This window comes from Microtus oregoni, unplaced genomic scaffold (assembly GCF_018167655.1).
Source record: "Microtus oregoni isolate MIOR12 unplaced genomic scaffold, Mior012 000046F_ref0000063, whole genome shotgun sequence".
In the NCBI taxonomy this organism is placed as follows: domain Eukaryota; kingdom Metazoa; phylum Chordata; class Mammalia; order Rodentia; family Cricetidae; genus Microtus; species Microtus oregoni.
The window spans coordinates 13,377,070-13,400,779 of NW_024543220.1; the positions used below are offsets into that span (position 1 = coordinate 13,377,070).

Genomic DNA, 23,710 nt, shown 5'->3' on the forward strand with positions numbered 1-23,710 from the left:
TCAACCATGTGTCAGATGAAGTTGGTTGTCTGGGGGGCGTTTATTGAGCCAGCATCTCATATATCCCACACTGACCTGAAACTCACTGTGTAGTTGAGGCTGGCCTTGAACTCCTGCCCTTCTGCCCCCACCCCCCAAGTGTTGGGTTGTAGATGTGCACACCACCATACGTGGCTAAGGCGAGCTTGGATTCTTGCCATGTTGTGATCAAATGGGGCCTTCCTACTTTCCCACCCCAACAAAGGATTTAGGCTTGAGGTCACCAACGATCCCCTGTGCCTCTGTTTCCTCAGCGGTAAGTGGAGTCTCTTCTGGGCTCTCCAGTGTCCTGTGGTATAGCATGGGGAAGCACTTACAGCTGACGAGCTGAGGTATGACGTCACAAGAGTGATCATGTGATGTCTGAATGTGATCTAATTTTGAGCAGCATGAGAAGCTGTCATCTTGGGGGGCAGAAGATATTTCCTAGTTTTTCAATCCCAAGGCTAGAAAATAACTCCTACTGGGTAGTGATGGTAGCGGCGCATGCCTTTAATCCCAGCACTCAGGAGGCAGAGGCAGGTGGATCTCTGAGTTCGAGGCCAGTTGGGTCTACAGAGTGAGTTCCAGGACTGCCAGGGCTACACAGAGAAACCCTGTCTTGAAAAAGCAAATAGTAAAGAAAAGAATTCCTCTGTGCTGTTCAATGTCCTAAGAGTGTGTCCTGTTTCAGACACCCTCATACCCTCCAAACCCTGGGGTTCCCATGGGAAACATAGCCATTGTGGCCCCAGGTTCTCTAGTTCTGTGTGACTTCTGTATGAGAACGGGTGGGGACATGGAGCTGGAGTGCTACAGGTGTGTTAGACGCTGTTGTCAGGAGCCACCCAGACCTGGCAAGCAGCTGCTTTGAATTGCTGCCCTAGCCCCTGCTGCAGAGAAGGACCCCTCTGCCCTAGCCCCTGCTGCAGAGAAAGGGGAAGGAGGAGAATGGTCCCCAGAGTCACCGGCACCACCTGCAGGCCAGCGGCTGACAGTTGTGAGCAGGATGATAGCTTACAAACTACACAGACACCGGGCATCTCTGGGCAGGTTTGGGTAGCTGAGATCCCTGGCTCGCTTCAAAGGACTATAAAATCTTGGCTGGGATCTGCTTTTTCTACCCAGCTGCCCCCAAGGTAAATCTAGACCACAGGAAGATTTGGGGACACTCTTTCAATCAGGGTTATGATTCAAGTCACAGAAAGAGACTGAATTATTATTGAATCATTAACTATTTATGGAAGTGAACGAATTCAGCATGGCATACATGTGGAGGTCCAAGGACAACCTGCAGGAATCAGCCCTCTACTGGCAACATGTGGGTCCCAGGGAGGGGACAGGTCATTAGACTTGGCAACGGGCACCTTTACCCATTAAACATCTTATCAGCCCATAAAGAGAATATTTAAGAACCTAGAAGGGGGCAGGTGAGAGGCTCAGCATGTAAAGGGGCTTGCTGCCAAGCCTGATGATCTGATTTCGAGTCCCAGGACCCACACGGTGGAAAGACTGACTCCGGCAAGTTGTGCCCTGACCTTTGCATGTGTGCATGCACACACACACACACACACACACACACACACACACACACACACACTAAATTCAATGTAACAAGAACAGCAGCAAGAACCACAAAGAAGGGGGTGGGTTTGGATTCGGATCTGGGAGGAGTTAGAAGAAAGAGTGTAGGGAGGTGAATAAGAACAAAATACATAATATACAAGTAGGAAATCCCCAAAACTAACAGAAATATTGTATTATAAGAAAGGAATTCATAAGAGGGCTAGAGATGTGGCTCAGTGGGTAGAGAGCTTGCTTAGCATGCCCTAAGCCCTGGCTTCTACATCCACTGCCGTACGAACTGGGCACAGAGGATTCCTGCACGTGGGAAATGGAGCTACCAAGGTCGTCCTCTTCCAGACTGGCCTGAGATCCTACGTGAGAGCACATCTAAATCAAAATGGCAGAAACCTCAAGGCAGACTTTGACTTCCACGGTCCTTTACTGTAGTCTCAGAGGATAAGAGAGCAAGTTCTAGAACAACCAGGGCTGGAACACAGAGAAACCCTATCATGAAAAGTCAGGGTGTTTGTGTGGCAGGGGGAGGGCAATAAAGGGAGGTAGAGAGACAGCTCCAAAGTTAGAGGGGACCAGCAGGGGGACCAGAGTTCAGATTCTAGCATACACTGGAGCACACACGTATGTAACACACACAATATGTTACACACACACACACAGGTGCACACGCGCGCACACACACACAGTGGCGAGGGACTCTCAAATCCAGAGCACGGAGTACTGAGGCTGTGGCATACAGAGAGCCTGCAGAGGGCAGAGGGAACCCTTACTGCAGGTATGGAGGAGGGAGGGGCCTGCTGGCCGCTCCTGCCTGTCAAGTTTTCTTCATTCCAAGATGATGAAACCAGCTCCTGCCAGATTGCCTTTTGGGTGCATACCCTCTTAGGGTACATGGTAAGGGGTGAGTTGGGATAAGAGGTCCCTCTTCTAGACGAGAGCAGAATTTCCTCTACCTGGGAAGGCAGCCTCTGACTTAGGGGGACAAAAAGATACAGGACCATGATTTCCACTGAGAGAGATCTCAAGTGGGAGGAAAGCTCCTTTTGAATTGTTTTCCTGTTGGGGTAGGGTCTCCTATAGCCCAGGTTGGCCTAGAACTGGGTGACCTTGAACCTTTGTTATTTCTTCATCCACATTGTCACCATACCTCCCAGATCTTTCTTTCAATATGATTATTACATGTTTTACTTCTAGTGTGTGTGTATGTGTGTACATGTGCATGCACGCTTGGGTGTGTAGAGGTCAAAGGACAACCTTCAGGGGGCCAGTTCTCTTCTTCTATTATGAGGGTCACAGGGACTGAAAAAAAACTGGAGGGTTGAAGAGACGTTTCGGTGGTGAAGAGCACTTGTTGCTCTTGCAGAGGACCAGTGTTCAATTCCCAGCATCTCCGTGGATACCTGGAAGCTCTGCACAAACTGTATCGCCACTTCCGGGCCCCCTACGCCTTCTTCTGGCTCCTACTGGCACTGCACACACATAGAGCACAGACACGCAGGCAAAACGCTCAGTCTTAAAAATAGACAAATACTTTTAAAATGTATGTGGCTGTGTATGTATTTTCATTCCCGGCTTGTCCTTGCCCCAGCGCCCTTAGCTTTGCTTCTCTCAAGCCACACAAGTCTGTGCCTACTTTCTTCTCAGGAAGAGCGAGGAGGTTGTACTAGGTGACCTCCACCTTCTTTCCTCGCTTTAAATTTCCTTCAGTGAGACTTGCTGGACTCGTTTTACCAGCCCTACCTTCTCCCCAGCGCCTTCCTCAGCTGCTGCTCCCACATCTGACTCCAGAGGGCGCTGCAGACGCGCCAGCAGTGCGGTGGGCGGAGTGCTGACTCCAGCCGCGCCGCAATTGGTTGCTGCCCTGGGGGAAGAGGGCGTGGTGAGTGTCTGGCGGGGGCGGGAGCGAGCGGCGCGGTGACGTCAGCGGGACGGGGGCGGGGCTGGGGCTCGGAGCGTGTGACGCCGCAGGCCGCGGCGGAGCTGTGGATTAATGGGAAAAGTTTTGGCAGGAGCTGAGGGATTCTGCGGAGCTTGCGGGACGGCTGCGGCGGCGGCGCGGGAGGCGACCGGGACAGGTCCGTGCGGGTCGGGAGAGGTCAGCGTGGTCCGAGCCGAGGTGGACGGTGGGGTCGGAGCTCCGGAGGCTGCGTTCCGCGGGGCTTGCGGCTCTTCTCTCTCGGCCTGTGCTCTAGAGGCGCCACCGCCGGGGTCCTCAGGACGGAGACCTCGGTGGCCGCTCCAAGCCGCTCCAAGCCGGCGTCTCTGCCCCCTCCCACCCACTGTGACCCACTCTGGGGCCCCGTGGCTTCATCTCCTCCCGATTCCCGGAGAACTCCATCTCCACCTCCCCTCTGACCTCTTGACGAGTGCCTCTCTAGTGCCCCGCTACCCAGCCCTCTTGGGAGACCCTCCAGCCTCCCTCGACAGCCTCCCATCCTTGCCCTGTCGGTCATTGCTCTCTTTCTCCCCATCTGCGTCCCCTGTTTCTCCGGTTGTCTGATCCCTCCCCATCTTCCCTAGGATGTTGTGAGCCCGTCCGGTTTGTCCAAGCCTCTTTTATCTTGGCTACCGGCAGAGGCCCTGCTTTTGCCCGGCTCTGATTTCCTTGGTAGCAGTCCTGTCCTTTTCACCTCTTGTCACCCGACCGCTTCGCTTCTAGGTTCTTTGCCTCTGCTTCGGCGGGCGAGAACCCAGAGGTACATGATAGGTTTCCGTTTTACATTCGGTTGAGCTGGGAGGACTGTAGAATGGGGTGTTGACCATTCTTGACCAGGTTTGTTCGGGCTTAGTGGTTGTTGCAGTGGGAGGGATGTCCAGTTGTTAGGCCCTTCTAATCTCAGCTTTACAATACTTCCCCTTTATGGGTCTGTTGACTTCCAGGAACCCTTGGGGAGAGCCGGCTCGGAGTTGGGTGTGCGCCAGCGGTAGCCGGAGGCCTCATATAACTCTTTTCCCCTTCCAGGAAATAGGATTCATTTGGGATATTATGGAACCCATTTAAACCATGACACTTCAAGCTATGTCTGCCCTTGCTCCTCCTTTCCACGCACTGCCCTATCCCAGAGAGCTAAGAGAAGTCTCCAGAAGTCATGCCTGAGGATGCCTGTGGTCTTCAACTTGGGTTTTCTTCCCTGTACTGGCTCTTGGAAGCCTTCTTGGTTTAAAAGTTACATTTATTTATTTGTGTGGGGTGGGGCATAAGTAGGTGTGTGTAGGTCAGAGGACAGTTACTGGAGTTGGGAGTTCGTTGTCTCATTCTATCGTGTGGGCCCTGGAAATAGACTCAGGACAGCAAGGCTTGGTGGCAAGCACCTTTACCTGCTGCTGAGCCACTTCACCAGCCCCAAAATATGTTTCCCCCCTCCCTGTTTGCGTTTTTAAATGGATTATGGGCCTGCTAGCTAGCCCCAGGGCTGTTGGGCATCTGTACCCTTTTGTCTTGATGTCTTGGGTAAAGGCCACACTGAATTTCTGTCCTCTGTCTTTCATTGACGGAATGTGCCTTACATATTGGTCACTGGACATGGTCTCTCTCCTTTTTTTTTTTTTTTTTTTTTGGTTTTTTCGAGAAAGGGTTTCTCTGTGGTTGTTGGAGCCTGTCCTGGAACTAGCTCTGTAGACCAGGCTGGCCTTGAACTCACAGAGATCCGCCTGCTTCTGCCTCCCGAGTGCTGGGATTAAAGGCGTGCGCCACCACCGCCCGGCTTTGGACATGGTCTCTTAGTGCCTTTTCTTCTTCCTTTTCTGTGGCTGGGAGAGGCAGCCAATGTCGTTCCTTTTGCCGCCCAGGTGTGGTCTGAGGTATTGCCTTGGTATCTGCCTGGGCAGGCTGTGGGCTTGCGCCAGTGAGGCCTTGCGAGGAACTTGAGCTGCCTGCCTCCAGCACATGGATCGTGGTCTCTGATGTATCTGGGCTTGGGCCCCTTCATTTAGCCCTGGATCCCTGGAGACATCCTCAGGAAAGAATGTATACCCTGTTTTTACCCCACCTCATCTCGGCAGACTCTGGAAGTGTGACCCACTCTCGTCTTAGAAGCGGGGACCCATGGTTACGCTGGCACCAGGTCTCTGGTCTCCCTCTGTTGAGGATTGTGCTCCCTGTCTTTGAGCCAGAATTGGTCACAGAACAGGCAACCTTCTGGAACCGCAGCAGGGAGCCAACTGAACCAGCTCGACCAGACCTTACAGTTTTGTAACCTTGGTGTACACTGACCCTCTTCCATGAAAGCAGTACAATTGTGCCTGGCTTGTGGATGAGCCAGTCTCCTCTCCACTGGTACCCAAGCCTCCTCTGTGCAGCAATGGATTCGGGGAAGTAGAGTGGGTTAAAAGAAATCTTTTCTTCCTATGAAAAACATCCTCCAAGGTTTTTTTAAAACTATCTTTTACATTTATTTATATTTGTTTATTTTGTGTGAGTGTGTGGGACCAATTCTGGGAATCTGTTTTTCTCTGTTGTATGGGTCCCAGGTATTGAACTCAGGTCACCAGGCTGGGTGGCAAGTGCTTTACCTGCTGAGCCACCCCCCTCTTTTAAATTTGAGACAATATCCCTTTATAGCCCAGGCTGGCCTTGAGCTCTCTTTGTAGCTCAGGTTAGCCTCCTACCTGGTAGCAGTCTTCTGCTTCTGTTTTGAGAGCTGGTATTACTGGGATACACTCCGCCCTGACCTCGGTCATTTTTGAGGGGTGCAGTTGAGTGCCTGGCTGCGATTAGTCCAGTCTCTGGCTGCCCAGAAACTCTGCCCGACACTCTCTTGGTGCATGTGTCTGTGCACCACTTATGTACGTGGTGCTATGGGTCCTCAGAGGTCAGAAGAGGGCGTTGGATCTGCTGGAACTGGAGTTACAGATGGTTGTTAACCACTCTGTGGGTGCTGGGAATTGAACCTGGGTCTTCTGAAAAAGTAGCAAGTGCTCTTAACCTCTAAACCATCTCTCGAGGCCCCCACCTAGCATTCTTGAGAAGTCTGCCACTGTCCTGTCTGAGGTCTCCCTGGGAGCCTTCAGCACAGCGCAGGACCCGTCCTGGCAGAGCCTTGTAAGCCCTAGCTGGGCTGGCCGGACAGCCTCCTGGGAGTGCGTCCATTCTGTGACCTTCAAGGAAATAGTTGCTTTCCATTTGGTGATGTTTTTTGCAGATTGTGGGTCAGTGCCTATTTTCAAGGTGCAGGTGGATGAGCTGTTGCCAGTGGCACCACCTGTCACCTCCATAGTTTATTGGACTGTCCCCCACTCTGTTTGGGAACTTTTCCTCTTGCCTTTTCTCTGCTGCGCTCTGGTATATGCCTAAACCACCCAGGAAAAGCAGCTCATAGCCCTCCTCCCAGCCCCGCCTATGGTCCCCTACTCTCTTCCCCAAAGGCCTGGTAGGATAGTCAGTGTGGAGACTAGCCTGGGAAGCTGGTAGGCCTCTATTTTGGACAGAACACAGCTGCCCAGCTGTTGTGCAAACTGCTCCAGGACTTCAGCCTGGCATGTCCTGGTACAATGAGACTTGTGTCTTCAGGAGATGTTGGGCCCGTGGTTTCCATCAGCTTCAGCTGAGTTCTGTCCTGAGGCCCACCTTCCCAGGGTACTGCTCTCTGCATGGTTGGGGGGTGTTTGTCCGCTGGGGGACCCGGCAATGCCAGGACTAGTTCCCTGGTACTGTCCACATTGGGAGCCTTCCCGCCTCCCCAGCACTCACACAGACTTGTCTGTCTTGCCAGACTCTGACTTGTTTTATGTCCGAAGCCCTGTGCCCAGTGCCCTTGTCTGTGCCATGCCGTCCCAGATTGCCCTGTGACTGTTTCTTGGAGATGGTTTCATGTCGCTGAGTATGTGTGTGTTCCATGTTGGGGGGGGTGTGGCTTGCCGTAGCGGCAGGATTCCAGGGTGTCCCTAGCTAGAGCCTGGCAGGGAAACGGGCCTTCAGCATCTGGTTTTAGGCGTGTGGGTCTTCTCCCACAGCCTTCAGAACTTGGGGTGTGACTCCGGTCTCTCTGCATGTTCCCCTAAGGAATCTGGTGTGACTCAGGGCCTCTCCTTTTATGAGCAAGTGGGGTGTTGGGCATCTCTTCCTTACCTTGCCAGCTCCTTCCGCCCCACCCAGGTAAGCTCAGCAGAGCTGGTGTCCACTTGCTTGGAAGTGCAGACTCCATCCAGGATTGGGAAATATTTGCTGACTCAAGCTGAGCTCGACAGTTTCTTCGGGTGTGTGGTGTGTGGTGTGTGGTGTGTGTGTGTGAAGTCACATGGGACCACTGGTTTTTGAGTCCCACTGTTGTGTTAAAACTTCCTAGTACTTTTTTTGGACCGTGGCACCACTGAGGTATGGACCTTGGCTCCTTTCTGTCTTGCAGTGCTGCGCAGCGGTGTGGGCATGCATGTGACACTCACTCAGTGGCTCCTGCTCACCGACAGATGAAGACGAACCCACCGTAAAGGTAAAGCCCTCTTCACTGACTGGGGTGTCTGGCTGATGGCCTCAGGCTCCACCGCAGGCCGAGTCCCCTCTCATTGCATCTGCACCATCACTGAACTCCAGTGGGCGCTCATTAGGGTCTGTGCGGCGTATGGAGGTCTTTAGGAGTGTGGGGAGTCTCACTGTTGTACCCACTGAAACATAAACTCCACAAGAACAAGGATTTATTTATCTTGCTCTTCTTGTGTCTGAAGAACTTCTTGTGGTCAGTGTTTGCTGAGTGACTAAATGAATACCCTTGCTTCTCTGCCACGTGGGTACGCCACGGATCCCCAAGATGCCCCTCATCATTTTCTTCCGTTTATGCCAGAGATGAGTTGCTGTTTGGTTGTTTTGGAGACAGAGCCTGGATTTGTAGCCAGGCTGGTCTAAAACTCCAGGTCTCCTTGCTTCTCCTTCCTAAGTGCTGGAAGTGGAGGTGCACACCATCACATTTGCTGGGGCTGGGGTGGAGTGGCATAATAAGGATGCTTTATCCCTGCCCCCACATCTGTGGGGCAGAAATAGGGCTCTTCCTTCTCTGCTGGGTGTCTGAGCCCTCGGCAGATCCCGACAATGCTCTGGGCTTCTCGTGGCTGTTTCTCTGTTCTCAGGATGCCTGGCAGGTTCCAGAAACTCTAAGAAGGGGCACACCAGGGAGTTTCATGGTCATTGTCTTGACTGTTTGGCAGGCTGAGTTATGGCGGGTCCCTGCTGGGGGCTGGGGAAACCTGGCCCTGTTTTAATCTCTGATGTACAGCGGGGCCAGGAGCTGTTTGTGGGCTCCACTTCCCTTTCTCTGCCTTCTACACCTGGCGGATTTTCCTGTTGCCAAGGCGGGTGACCAGCCTGGGTCTGTCTGTCTGTCATAGGGATCAGGTTGTTTGTGGCTCCTTCTGGAAGGTCTGGGGCAAGAGCCCCTGCAGTTCTCAGACCCACATCCAGCCCCTTTGCTCTGAAGGGCACGTGAGGGAGGAGGAAGAACGGGGCAGAGGCTTCTGAAGGTCCCAAATGGGATAAGGAGGAAGTCCTCCAGGCTGAGAGAGCTGCTGAGCTACACTGGTTTCTGTCACGTGTGTAGCAACAATGTCTGTAGTTCAGCTTCAGCCTTCATCTCCTCCCACAGAGGCTAAGTTTGAGTTGCATCTCATTTTCCGTGCGAATCTTAAGGGTCTGCGGCTGTTGCCTCTAAAGCCTTCTTGCCTCTTCCTTGGCCCAGGTGCTCTGAAGGGGAAGGTGATTTAGACACAGTCCTCAGTTGCCACCCCTCTTCAGGCGCGAGGAGCCTGGCTGAGGGGAGAAGACATGCCTAGGCTAAGTTTTCAGATTTTAGGGAACTGGCAGGTACCCAGAGTGTGACTGTCAGAGGGTTTATCTTTAGACGGCATTCCAAGGGCCAGACAGGCAGCTGGGCTTTGAAGTCACCATACAAAGTAGTAGTTTTCAAACTTCTGTCCTCAGCATCCTCCCACACACCTCTTTCTTGACCCTATGTAGACCTGACTGGCCCCAAACTCACAGTGATCTTCCTGCCTCTGCTTCTAGGGCACTGGAATTAAAGGTGTGAAACCCAACATCCAACCATCTTTAAGGGTTTTTTTTTTTTTTTCGAGACAGGGTTTTTCTTTTTTCTGTGGTTTTGGAGCCTGTCCTGGAACTAGCTCTTGTAGACCAGGCTGGGCTCGAACTCACAGAGATCCGCCTGCCTCTGCCTCCCGAGTGCTGGAATTAAAGGCGTGCGCCACCACCGCCCGGCTCCATCTTTAAGGTTTTTTTTTTATTTTTGTTTTTTTGCTTGTTTGTTTTTAGAGACAGGGCTTCTCTTTGTAGCTTTGTAGCCTGTCCTGCCACTTGCTCTAGAGACGAGGCTGGTCTCGAACTCACAGAGATCCGCCTGCCTCTGCCTCCTGAGTGCTGGGATTAAAGGCCTGCGCCACCATCGCCCAACTTAATTTTTTAAAATTACGTTTGTTTGTTTGTTTGTTTATTGACTGTCTGTGTGCTTATGTGCACATGCGCACCGTGTGTGTATGTGGAAGTCAGGACAACAGCTGCTCCTAGCATGACGGCTGAGCTCTGAGCACAGGTAGCCCAGATTGAGAGTACTGAAGAGATGCTTGGTCTTCTTAGAAGACACGGCATCATCTTCTCTGATCTTTTGGTCATAGGACCAATTCAGACCAAAGGGAGGATGACACCAAGATGTGTCCTGGAGAGACGTGGAGAGGGAGAGGCGTTCTTGAGCTTAGCCACTGCTGTGGGGAGGTCACTTCCAGAAGGAAAGTACTTTCTCACTGTTTCCACTCTGGAGCAGACCTGTTAGGAATTCCCTGCTAGGTTCATCGAGGATGTTGAGTCACAGGGAAGGTGTTTGTGTCTAGTTTGGGCAGTTCTGGAGATGGAGCACTAATACTGCACAAGGTGACTGGAGAGAAGGGATGGAGGTAGGGGATGGGAGGACAGTACAGGGGTCTTGGTGGGGGAGGGGAGTTCTTCCCCTCTTTGATCTCGACCCTGTGGGTACAGCGACTGCACTGGCTTTGATCTACACCAGTCATATAAGTGCCCAGAGCGCGAGAGGGGATCTCCAGCCCCACTCAGGGTTATTGATGCATGGGAGAAATAATTAAAGGGTCTATACATGTTAAAAGGCAGCAAATTTAAGCTTTATTGTCAAGGCTAAGACACATATAAAGCTAAGCATTTTACTAAAGAACTGAAAAGCCAGGCAGACAGAATAATTGTTAGCACCATTTGTTAATTGTTTCAAGTGTACTTAAGTTTCGGACCCTTAAAGGCAGGGATAGGGGCTGGAGGTAGTTCAGTGGTTAAGAACATTTGTTCTTCCTGGGTTCGATCCCAGGACCCACATGGTAGCTCACAACTGTTTGTAACTGTCCATAACTCCAGTTCCAGAGGATCCAGTGTCTAACCTTTTAGTGTACCAGACATGGAAGCGCTACACAGACATAAGCAAAACATAACACTCATAGTCCTGAAATAAATGAATCTTAAAAAATATTCTTAAAAAGTGGGAAGAGCAGCCAAGTGTTGCTAAAGTTTCCTTGAGAGACTGGGACACTCCCACTGTGGTCCCAGTGACAGACCATGTGTGAGTCCATCAGCTTCACTCTGGGAAGCAGTGAGTTTATTAGGCTTTACCTGCTGAGCATGGGTGACCTTAAAGCAACCACAGTAGGTTTGCACCCAGTGTGGATGATGGCTGCTCCATGGCTGTCCCCTCTCCTGGTCCTTCACCATCTGCATCCTCTCACTGTTCCCAGAGACCTTGAGATGGGGCACTTAGGGCAGACTTGCATACACATGGCTGGGAGGGGTGCCTGGGTACTCAGGTGAGGGTCCCATGACCCTCCCCCCGACAGTCTGCAAACCCAGCCGTGATGATCCTTGGCAAGCTGGCCCTGGCAAACTCCTGAAGATGACAGCAGTGTGGTCTGGAAGACAGTCCTGTATAGCACAGGTCTGTGACCCAAGTAGGGGGGGGGGGCGGGGGGCGGGGGGTGGAGGCAGGAGGATCATTTCAGGAAATTTGAGGCTGACCTGGTCTTTGTGGGACCAAGCCTCAAAAAAACAAAAGGAAGAAGAGTGAGAAGAGAGGAGAGTGAGGCCATGTTGGGGAGTGACAGCAAGGGTCAAAGGTCAGGAAGCAGCCTGAAGCAGGGACTGAAAAGGACAGGCTCTCCTGGGTCGTCCTCCCCCCAGTCAGCAGCCCTGTTCCCAGCTTGTCCTTTGAAGAGGCGTGTGTGGATTTGGTGCAGGCTGACAGAGAGCCACCCTTAGCTGCCCTGTTAACCATGGTTTTCAGTTTAGTGTCCCCAGCCTTTCCAGCTTCTCGGAGAGGATTGGGAGGAACCACAAACCCCAGAGTGTCCCCTTCTGTGACTGGGCTCTGAGTGTTGAGGCATCTCCTCTCCCCGTTCAGGAGTGACCTTTGGAACCGTCTTCACTACTTGTCACATGGCCTTGGGGACAGGGCAGCACACAACAGTACCCCTGTCTTGCTTCCTTGTCCCATCTTGCGTACCTTGCGTCAGCCCAGCCGGCCGTCCTCAACAGCTCTCCTGGCATTGTTATTGAGTTCTTCACAGCTCATCTGGATGCAACTCTGGAAGCTGCTGTCCTTGGAGGGCACAGCAGCAGGGAGCTCCTGGCTGTGGGTGTCCCGTATGAGACTCTTATGGCTTTCCTGTATGATCCTTGGCATAGCCTCGGCACTTCCCGTGTCCAGGAGTCCGTGACCTTTGAGGCTCAGAGAACTTGGCCTCCTCTCAGCAGCTGCGCGGGCCAGCCCACTTCCCAGCTGGCAGCGTAGCTGACTAGGCCTCTCTCACCTTACAAACACTGCGCTGGAATTTTCTGGAACTCAGAACGCCACTCATCTCGATTTCCAAATAAATGAGGTTTGCTTTTCCTCAGTTTCCCTAAATGCCTAAAGCATTTTTTTCCCTCTGCCTCTGCTTCAATATTTTGAGTACAGGCTCGTTCCTCAGCCTTCTGGGTGTATTGGGGGAGTTTGTGGCCCTCTCTCCTGGGCGGCGGGGGCAAGCAATACATGGCATTTGTCTACCAGAGGTCCATGGCACTGCCCCTCCCCAGCTGTGGAAACCCAAGAAGGTCTCCAGACATCGCTAAGTGTACCTTTAGGGCTACAGTCAGCCTGACCAGTGTCTCTGACCAGCTGGGCACACTGGTAAGGAGAGCAGACAGTCCTTGTGTGGGAAACCGACCCTTGTCACCTCAGCAGGTGCTAGGCGGCTTTGGGAAGCTGGGAAGTGGTTTACAAAGAGTCGCGTGCCCCAGGGATAGCCACGCAGCAGAGGGTCAGCGCCTAAGGCACAGCCATCGCCCTGGCCACATGTCTCTGTGCTTTTCCAAACTGTTTAGTGTCTGCAGAAGCCACATTCCTGGGACAGCTGGTGACATTTGCTGTGCACATTGCCCTGCACTGACCAACTCTGGTGCCTTTATGGCCAAGGATCTGGGCACTCTGGCCATCGTGGCTCATCTAAGCCCTCTGCTCAGGCAATGGTGCTGCTGAGAGAAAGCACCCATTACCCCGGTCCAGGACAGTCTGCCAGCTCACTATCCGGTAAAAGCCCTGAGGACAGTGGGGAGAGCCCCTTGATGTCAGCACACATTCTGCAGTGAATCCTCAGGAACTCCTGGGGAGCTTGGAGAAAACCCCCTCACTTCCAGAGAAGCCCCCCAAAGCCTAAATGTTAAGGCTCACACAACTCCCCCTCCCCCCACCCACATAAACGAAAAAAAGAAGAATCCATCTACGACCAGACTCCCAGTCTGGACAGGACCTGTGTTCCTTCAGTGCCCTTGGTTGCTTCTATCTCTGTGAACTGAATAATGTCCCCCAAGACATCAAGGCCATGAACCCCTGAACCTGTCGCTGCTGTGTGGCGACCTCGTGGAGTGTGCAGGTGTGACTAAGCTAGGACTCTTTCCTTTGTTTTGGTTTTTGGTCTTTTGAGACAGGGTTTCTCTGTGTAGCCCTAGCTGTCCTATAATTCACTCTTGTAGACCAGGCTGGCCTCAAACTCACAGAGATCCGCCTGCCTCTGCCTTCCGAGTGCTGGGATAAAGGCTTAAGCTAGGGCTCTTGAGCTGGAGCGATTGTTCTGCAGTTCCTGACGGGTTCTCCATCCACTGGAACCGGAGCGATTGGGGCAGAACAGGCGTGTGACCTCTGTGCCAGATGCTATACTTCTGGCTTTGAAGGCAGAAGATGAGGCCAGAAAATGTGGGGAATGCAGTTGTGTCTGGGAAAGACCGCGGGAAGGGCTCTCCGAGGACCTTCGGGGAAGTGTGGCGCTGCCAGCACTCTGATTCTGGTCCAAGGAAACTGGTTTTGGCCTCCTGACCCCCAGATCTCCAGAGATGAGTATTATTCTCCCTCAGCCCGCCTCCTTCCTTCTTTGTAGAACATCCGCTGCTTTGTACCCAGGAGCGTCACCTGGTAAACACACCTGGCAGTAGCCTTCCCGTCCCAGGTCAGCGCTGGTGTGGGGCGTGCGCCTGGAGTGGGGTCTCAGCTCAGAGCAGGCAGGTCTTCACCTCCCTCAGCTAGAGGCCTATGAGGAGACTAAGCCCAAGGAAGGCCCTCTTTTTCTACTCTTCCCCAGATGCCTACCTAAGATACTGTCCCTGATACTTCCCTCCTGGCTGAACAGCTGTTTTCCCTGAGCCTGGTAGCCAGGGTGTGTGTGTGGCTGTCACGTGGGTCCCCTTGAACAACTGTGTGCTCCCTCTCCCCATCCCCACTTTCATGCTGGGCTTTCCTCCCTGTCTCCAGAAGTGGGACCTCCCACCCGCCCCTGTAGTAGTCTCCTTCCTGCCTCTGGTCCTTGGGTGTCTCAGACTCAGACCCCACAGGTCAAAGGTGCTCAAGCGGAAAAGCCACCCTCCCCCTGGATGGTGACCCCACCTCTATTTCCCTGGTCATTTTTATAGTAACCTCCACTGTCAACTGGGGGCCAGAGTGCAAATTGCCTGTGCCTGACTTCATATTTTCTGGTAATGACCCCAGATTGATTCTTTTTTTTTTTTTTTTTTTTTTGGTTTTTCGAGACAGGGTTTCTCTGTGGCTTTGGAGCCTGTCCTGGAACTAGCTCTGTAGACCAGGCTGGTCTCTAACTCACAGAGATCCGCCTACCTCTGCCTCCCGAGTGCTGGGATTAAAGGCGTGCGCCACCATCGCCCGGCCCAGATTGATTCTTATCAGAAAAAAGAACCTTCAGTAGCAGGGTGGCTAACGTAGCTCACTTGGCAAAACCCTGGGTTGGTCTCCTCTGGGTGGGAGTACTGGGGAAGGAGGGATAGGGTGGGCTTTATGAGCGAAACCATCAATAATCAATAAATTGATCAATAAGTGGTTTTTTTTTTTTTGATTTTCGAGACAGGGTTTCTCCGTAGCTTTTGGTCCCTGTCCTGGAACTAGCTCTTGTAGACCAGGCTGGCCTCGAACTCACAGAGATCTGCCTGCCTCTGCCTCCCTAGTGCTGGGATTAAAGGCATGAGCCACCACTGCCCGGCCTGTTTTTTTTTTTTTTTTTTTGAGTCAGAGTTTCTCTGTGTAGCCCTGGCTGTCCTGGAACTCAGTCTGTAGATCAGGCTGGCCTTGAACTCAGAGATCCTCCTGCATTCCATTTGCAGCACGTCTAGAATTCGCCCTGTCATAGCATCAGCTGGAGACAGTTCTCTGAGGTCTGACCCCACAGGCATGGAGGAGGGTTGTCAACCTGACCCCACCACTATGAGGGCCACTCAATTCATTTTCTCTAATTGAAAAAAAAATAGTTTTGATTAAGTGATTGATTGTGTGTGTAGAGATCAGAGGATATCCTGTGGGAGTTGATTCTTTCCTCCCACCATGTGGGACTGGGGGCTCAAACTCAGGCTGTCAAGGGTGGTGGCCATCTTCTCAGCCAGCCACCGTTTCTTAGTTCACTCCTGTATGTGCCCTCCCCCGGAGAGGTGCTGGTAGGCTGAGCAGGGTGCGGGTAGACAAGCGGTGCCTTCCCTGAGCTGATTCCCTTGGGAGCATGGCTTGCGCTTGCCTTCTGTCCACCTTCTCCTCCCACCATGACACCATTGCTCTGTTCACCCGGTGTGCTCTGGGAGTTGAAGATCTGCAGCGCAGCCAGCTCTCAGCCCTGGACGGGGTTCACTGGTCACTCTTAGTGATCTCCCCCAAAACCAGCGCCTTGATGGAACCCCAGTGCCTTCCCCAGAGCTGTTCAGCAAGCCCTGGTCAGGTCAGAGATGGCTAAGTGTCACCCAGTGTGACCTTTCCATAGAGTGGTCCTCCCTGGGAATATTCAAGGGGAGCAGTGTAACCAGCCTTTTTCTGTCCTGCCAGCCAGCTCCCAAATAATGACACTGAGACTTTTAAATTTTTATTTATTTGTATTTTATGTATGAGTGCTGTGTATGAACACCTGCATGCCAGAAGAGGGCATCAAATCCTATTATAGATGGTTGTGAGCCACCATGTGGATGCTGGGAATTGAACTCAGGACCTCTGGAAGAACAGCCAGTGCTCTTAACTGCTGAGCCATCTCTCCAGCCCCGACACAGAGACTTTATTAATTATGAAAGTTGAGCCATAACTTAGGCATGTGTCTAACTAGCTCTTATAAGTTAACCCATTTACTTTAATCTGTGTTCTAGCTCGTGGTGTTACTGCTCTTCCATCTTGTTCTTCCTGTCTCTGGCTGGCTTCTCTGCTTCTCTTCCTCCCAGAGTCCTCTCTGTGCTGGAAGTCCTGCCTATACCTCCTGCCTCACTATGGCCATTTAGGTCTTTATTAAACCAATCAGAAGGTGCCTTGGCAAAGACATCTTCACAGTGTACAAAAAGATTATCCCACAACAGCGCAGTCCTTCCCAGAAGGACATCCAGGCCAGGGACTCTCTTGCCTTGACTATGAACTCAGTGGGGAAGACAGACTGGCTTTGGCGAGGGTTTTCCCACTGCCATCCCCCCCCCCCCCCCCCCCCCCCCCCCCCGCCTCTCCACCTCGGCGGCACCTTCCTTTCTTTTGGGTCTGAGTGACGCTTCCTCCTCCCACCTCTGGCTGGTACCTGCCACTGTGTATGACGGTGGACTTGGCTGTTAGATGGTGACTTTAGGAGTTCCCTTGTTCTCAGTCCCAGGAGCTGTTGGTGACGGCTGTAGCTGGGTGGCGAGCCGAGCACCCAGTGCCACTTACACTCCTCAGCTGTTTGATTGCATTCTACCTGGGAGTGGGAGTGTGCATGCATGTGACTGCGAATGCATGCGTCACTCACAGATGGTAACGTGCTGGCTGTCACTGATTCTCAGAGCCACTGAATGTTTCTTAGGAGGCACGGACAGCGAATCTGATTGGTCCAGTTGGAAATCACCTGCTTGACTCACTAGCCTGGCGCTGGTTTCAGAGAACAGTAGTCCCCTTGTTGGTCAGTGAGCGGACGCGGCCTTTTGGCAGGCCTCCTGCAGGGTCTCATTCCAGGTCAGCAGGCAGAGGAGGCCCAGTGAACAATGATCAGGGGCTCCCTGGACCCACTCCAACAACCCCAGAGAAACACAAATAACTGTCCAGCTAAACTGTGGGCGAGCCTTGTGGGGGATGGGGGCCGGACTCCAGGTGGTAAGGGTAAGCAAAGATGGCTGAGATGTTTATATATGGGGAGAGGAGAAGGAGGGGCATTGCCTTCATCGGGGTCTCCCTTGAGCCTGTCATCACCCTGCAGACATGTTACACACACATGCCTGCGCATCCCCAGCCCTGTTGATATCTCATTTTACAGATGAGGTCTGAGATGAGGGAGGCAGAACTGGAGTTTGAGCTTTCAGTATCTCTGTTCTGAAGTCAGTGACTGCCTGTCCTGACAGTGTCCCCTCAGCCAGGTCCTCGGGTCTGTGGCTGCTGTGTTACATCCTCAGGCTTGTGAGCAGAGGTCTGAAGCAGTCGTGACCCTGGGACCCTCCCTAGAGCTGCAACCCGACTTCCCAGCAGCCGGTGTCATGTTCTCTTCTTCCTTGTCCCCTCATGCCCACCCCGGCTTACTGTGTGAGGTCAGAGACAGTTTGTGGGGATCAGTTCTCTGCTTCCACCTTGTGAAATCCGGGGGTCTAACTGAGATGTCAGGGATACTTGCGAGTGTCCTCATTCTGTTTGTTTTAGGGACTTCCCTGTCTCTTCTAAAACTTTCCACGTTTTTTTTTTTTTTATTTTAAAGATTTATTTATTTCTTATGTATATAGTGTTCTGTCTGTATCCTTGCTGGCCAGAAGAGGGCACCAGATCTCATTACAGATGGCTGTGAGCCACCATGTGGTTGCTGGGACTTGAACTCAGGTCCTCTGGAAGAGCAGTCAGTGCTCTTAATCTCTGAGCCATCTCTCCAGCCCCCATGTTTTTATTTGTTTACTGGGGCAGGAGCCTCAGGCCACATCACCCTTGTGGATGTCAGAGGATGTCAGGGGTTGGTCCTCTCCTACTCTGTGGGTCCTGGGAATAAACTTAGGCTTGGTGGCAGGCTCCTTTACCTACCAAAACATCTCACTAGACCACCTGACTGTTTTGTTTGTTTTGAAACCAGGTTTCTCTGTAGCCTTGAATGTAAAACACACAACATCTGCACTACACGCTACGGTACGCGAGCCGGGAACCGGGCTGGAGACTTAACACAGGCACACGGACAGACAAGGACATGGGCCATCCCTGATATAAGAATGCCAAGTTTATTGTGTTTCAGGGAAGCTTACATAGGGATCCTTAACTGATAGCCACGCCCCAGCTCTCGGGATCTTTCAGCTGCAGACCTCATCAGAACCCACTCCCCTGCCATCAGGGTCCCGAGCTCAGAGCAGCTGCAGGCTGCTCAGAACACAGGAAATTCAGGGTCTGGGGTCCACAGTCCCCACACCTGAACACGGAGCTCAGCCTGTCTCTGCCTCCCGAGTGGTGGGGTTAAAGGCAGGCGCCACCTCAGCCTGTCTCTGCCTCCCGAGTGGTGGGGTTAAAGGCAGGCGCTACCTCCACCTGGCCCGTGTGCTTATTTTAGAGGCCGTTTTCTGCTTCTGTTTCCATTTCTAGTCCAGAGTGGGATACAGTCTTGGCAGTGGCTCTGGCTGGTCTCTGAGAACTGTGCCCACTGGCCTGCCAACTGCAGATATTAGAGGATCAGATGCCACTTGTCGCTGGTCTGTGGGGACGTGGGAGACTGTTGCTTTTAGGGTATGAGGCCAAGTACGTCTTTACGTTTTTATTTTTTTATTTTATTTATTTATTTTTTTTGATTTTTCGAGACAGGGTTTCTCTGTAGCTTATGGTTCCTGTCCTGGAACTAGCTGCTCTAGACAGGCTGGCCTCGAACTCACAGAGATCTGCCTGCCTCTGCCTCCCGAGTGCTGGGATTATAGGCGTGCGCCACCACCGCCCGGCCTACGTTTTTATTTTTAAAATATTTTATGCCTGGGGCTGGAGAGATGGCTCAGAGGTTAAGACCATTGCCTGCTCTTCCAAAGGTCCTGAGTTCAATTACTAGCAACCACATGGTGGCTCCCAACCATCTGTAATGGGGTCTGGTGCCCTCTTCTGGCCTGTAGGCATACACACAGACAGAATATTGTATACATAATAAATAAAAAAATATTTTACGCCTTTAATTCCAGCACTCGATATGCAGAGGCAGGTGGATCTCTGAGTTCAAGGCCAGCCCACTCTACAGAGAAACCCTGTCTCAAAAAAACTGAAAAAAATTTATTATATAAATTATACTCACTTATTGTAGTTGGTTAAAAACACTGGATTCGGCTGGATGTGTGGCGCACACCTTCAGTCCCAGCACTTAGGAGGCAGAGGCAGGTAGGTCTCTAATTCAAGGCCAGCCTGGTCTACAGAATGAGTTCCAGGACAGCCAGGGCTACACACGGAAACCCCGTCTCAAAGCAAACAATAACAACAATAAAAAGAGAGAGAGAAAGAAAAGGGAGAAACACTGGGAAGAAAATCCTCCATTTCTAGTCATGCAGGTAGCTGTAGTCGGCTCCAGTCTTCTCAGATTGTGTGAGCCTGGCTATTTTGTTTTTATATTTTATCAGCGTATGACAGTTCTGTGCGAGGATGGGTTCACTGTGGCGTTGTCATACGTTGTATATATGCATCCTGAGCACATCCACTCCCGTTACCGTTCTCGTCATCTGCTCTCGCTGGCCTCCTTCAGCAGCTCCTCGTTCTGTCAGATTCCAGCTGTTAGCATTCAGTTTGGGCTGGCTAGCTTTTGGGTGGCTTCATTGTGATCTGCCTCCCCTGCATTGACTTTGCCTGAGGAGAGAGGGACAAAAGTCTGTCTACTCTAGATGAGACACCAGTGACAGGCCAAAGTGTGGATTCCTTCCAAGTTCAGCCCAGTGAACCAGTGAGTGACCCCCAGGAACTGTACCACTGAGAAGAGGCCCCATCTCAGCACAGAGGGGACCTCTACTGCCGCCCTGGTAGAGTGTTGCTTCAGGGGGTGCAGCCAGAAGGTGGGCAGCCATGTTGTTATTCTTGGAGGCCAACCTCCTTCAGAACTCCCTCTGTGGGGAGGCAGTTGGCCCAGGAAGGCCCCAAGTTCCTGAGATGAGCTGTCAGGCTGTACCTCGTTGTTGCTGCCCAAGGGTGGAGGCTGGCTCCCCCACTCCCACCTCTTTATTTTTTATTTTATTTATTTATTTTTGGTTTTTCGCGACAGGGTTTTATTCTGTAACCCTGGCTGTCCTGGAACTAGCTCTGTAAACCAGGCTGGCTTCAAACCTACAGAGATCTGCATGCTTCTATATCTCGAGTGCTGGGATTAAAGACGTGCACTACCACCGCCCAGCTTTTTTATTTTATTTTATTTTATTTTAGCTCAAGCCTCACTGTATTTGTCCCGGAACTCACTATGTAGAGCAGGCTGGCCCAGACACCTCCCAGTCTAGAAAAGCCAACTTCATCTGGTCTGAAGGTTTCCTCTCATTGCTTTGAGGGAGGACTCGCTGGAGCTCGGAAGGGAACATGAGATGGGAAGGTTGGTACCAAGACTGGGACACAGGGGAGGAAGAGCAATGGAACAGGGCCTGGTCCCTGGCTCGCTCTGAGGCAGGGACACTGGGCAGCAGATTGAGGCAGTGATGCTGCGGAGACTTCTTGCTGACATAAGTAGGCTGAGCAGGAAGAGGCCTGAAGACCAGGGACCTCAGAGACAGGGAGATCTCCTGCCATGGCCTCACCTCTGTCATGGTCCTCTGTGGAGGTTCCCTCTTCATCCTCGTTGACTTTCTCCACCTGGCGGTGCCCAGGACAGCAGCTGACACCTGTTTGGTAGCAGCTGCCTTGCTCCTCCTTGGCACCTTCCTGGGCAGTGGGCGGGCACCTGAGTGTAGTCAGGTGTGCAGATGGTCAGCTTTTTAGATTCCATCCCATGAAAAACTCCAAGCCAGGGAGAAAGCTGGGGCTAACATTTGCCGGAGAGCAGCTATGCCTGCTGGATGCACGTGGTCTCCAGCAAGCAGGACAGTGAAGGAAAACCGTGTGTCAGGTTTTCTGTGTGCCATGGTGGCCTGTGCACAGTTTAGATTAGCTGTGTGTTCCTGCGGGCTTGTATACATGCCCCAGGCCCAGCATGGTGGCTTCCTGTTCTTCCCCTCCAAGTCCACACCAGTCCTCTCCCTTCCTCCACTCCAGAGCTATAATTAAGTTCCCATGTGAAACCATAGCCCTCAGCTGACACACATGGTTGTAACCGCGGCCCTGGTCATTGGGCAGCTCGTCTGGGGTGACCTCGGGGGCTGGCATCTTGGCTTCCAGATGGTCTCTGGCAGGTCTGAGTAGGTGTTGTTCTGCCAGGAAAAGGTGGATCTGGTTTTGCCCAAGACTGGGCCAAAGGGAAGAAGGAGGAGGACAGATGGGCAGCTGGAAGGGCAAGGGCACACAGACGGAGGTGACAGTCAGGCATGCATGCTGGGCTTGGGGCACCCCACTACAGGCACACTGTGAACTGCTTTATAGTATAGTCTTTTACTTATTTTGATTTGGGGTCCCAGGTAGCCCAGGTTACAACTGACTGTAACCGACGAGGACCTTGAACTCCTGATTCTGCCCACTCTGCCCTCTCTGTCTCCCCAGTGCCTCTACACCCAGCCTATTTGGTTTATATTTTTTAGCATTTGGAATTAAGAATTTTAGTGTTTAGAATAATATAAAACCCTGCCATCTAATTGCACAGTGTCTGTCTTACTTGCCAAACAAACCCACACATCTGAGTTAGCCCCAGACTCCCTCCCTCCCTCCACACCCTGGCAGCCGCTGGTCCTACCCTCCCCCCCATAGGTCTCTATTCTGTATATTCATGTGAGAACTGTACAGCATGTGACCGCTTAGGGCTGGCTTCTTTGGAAACACTATTCTTGTGAGTGTGGGCACATGCATGTAAGATGGAGGGCAGCTGTGCAGGGCTCGGCTCCGTCCTTTCAGCTTGTTGAGGCAGGGTCTCTGTTCCTGTCACTGCACTGTGTGCTCCAGGTTAGCCGGCCCAAAGCTCGCAGCTCATTCTCCTGTGTCTGCCTCTCATCTCGCTGAAGATCTGGAATCACAGGACCCTACCGATGGCACCTGACTTTTTGTGTAGGTTCCAAGATGGAGCTCAGGCCCTTGGCTTACAGTTGCTCTTAGCCACTGAGCTGTTGTGCCCCCCCCCCGTGTGATGTATTCAGTTTACCCATGCCATCCTGTTTTGTGCTGGTGCCCCCCCACCCCTCCATCACTCCCCACCCCACCCATTGCTCCCCACCCATCGCTCCTCAGCCCTCTTGGATTTGAAAACAGGTTCTCTTGTAGCCCAGGATTGTTTCAAAAATCCTTAGGAGGCTAAGCATGACCTTGAACTTAAGATCTCCTTGCCTCTGGCTCCAGTACGGGGGGATTCGAGGCATGCTGTACCAAGCTTTGTTTTATGTGGTGCTGGGAGCAAACCCCAGGCTCTGCACTTGCTGAGCAAGCAAGCAGGTGCTCTACTGTCCGAGCCACAAGTCCGCCCTGACTTCAGTCCTCTCTTATGGTCAAGTAACATTCCCGCGTGTGTGTAAGTGACATTCCCACATGTGTGTAAGTAACATTCCCATATGTGTGTAAGTAACATTCCCACATGTGTGTAAGTAACATTCCCACATGTGTGTAAGTAGCATTCCCACATGTGTGTAAGTGACATTCCCACATGTGTGTAAGTAACATTCCCACATGTGTGTAAGTAACATTCCCACGTGTGTGTAAGTAGCATTCCCGCGTGTGTGTAAGTAACATTCCCACGTGTGTGTAAGTGACATTCCCATGTGTGTGTAAGTGACATTCCCACGTGTGTGTAAGTGACATTCCCACGTGTGTGTAAGTGACATTCCCGCGTGTGTGTAAGTGACATTCCCGCATGTGTGTAAGTAGCATTCCTGCGTGTGTGTAAGTGACATTCCCACATGTGTGTAAGTGACATTCCCACATGTGTGTAAGTGACATTCCCACATGTGTGTAAGTGACATTCCTACATGTGTGTAAGTGACATTCCCACATGTGTGTAAGTGACATTCCCGCGTGTGTAAGTGACATTCCCACATGTGTAAGTGACATTCCCACATGTGTGTAAGTGACATTCCCACATGTGTGTAAGTGACATTCCTACGTGTGTGTAAGTGACATTCCCACGTGTGTGTAACATTCCCACATGTGTGTAAGTGACATTCCCGCGTGTGTGTAAGTGACATTCCCACATGTGTATAAGTGACATTCCCACATGTGTGTAAGTAGCATTCCTGCGTGTGTGTAAGTGACATTCCCACATGTGTGTAAGTGACATTCCCGCGTGTGTGTAAGTGACATTCCCACATGTGTGTAAGTGACATTCCCGCGTGTGTAAGTGACATTCCCACATGTGTAAGTGACATTCCCACTTGTGTGTAAGTGACATTCCCGCGTGTGTAAGTGACATTCCCACATGTGTGTAAGTAACATTCCCACGTGTGTGTAAGTGACATTCCCACGTGTGTGTAAGTAACATTCCCGCGTGTGTGTAAGTGACATTCCCACATGTGTGTAAGTGACATTCCCACATGTGTGTAAGTAACATTCCCACATGT

The 23,710-nt window shown here is 51.9% G+C and overlaps 1 protein-coding gene across 1 annotated transcript in view; it reads left to right on the top strand.

Annotated features, from left to right (window-relative positions):
* Nucleotides 1-3,537: 3,537 nt before the first annotated feature.
* Nucleotides 3,538-23,710, top strand: part of Ppard (peroxisome proliferator activated receptor delta) — a 71,052-nt gene continuing 50,879 nt past the window's right edge. Inside the window, exons 1-2 of the mRNA XM_041634792.1 lie at nt 3,538-3,674; nt 7,944-8,027. The gene's annotated coding sequence lies outside the window, so the exon portion shown is untranslated. The remainder of the gene's footprint in view (nt 3,675-7,943; nt 8,028-23,710) is intronic.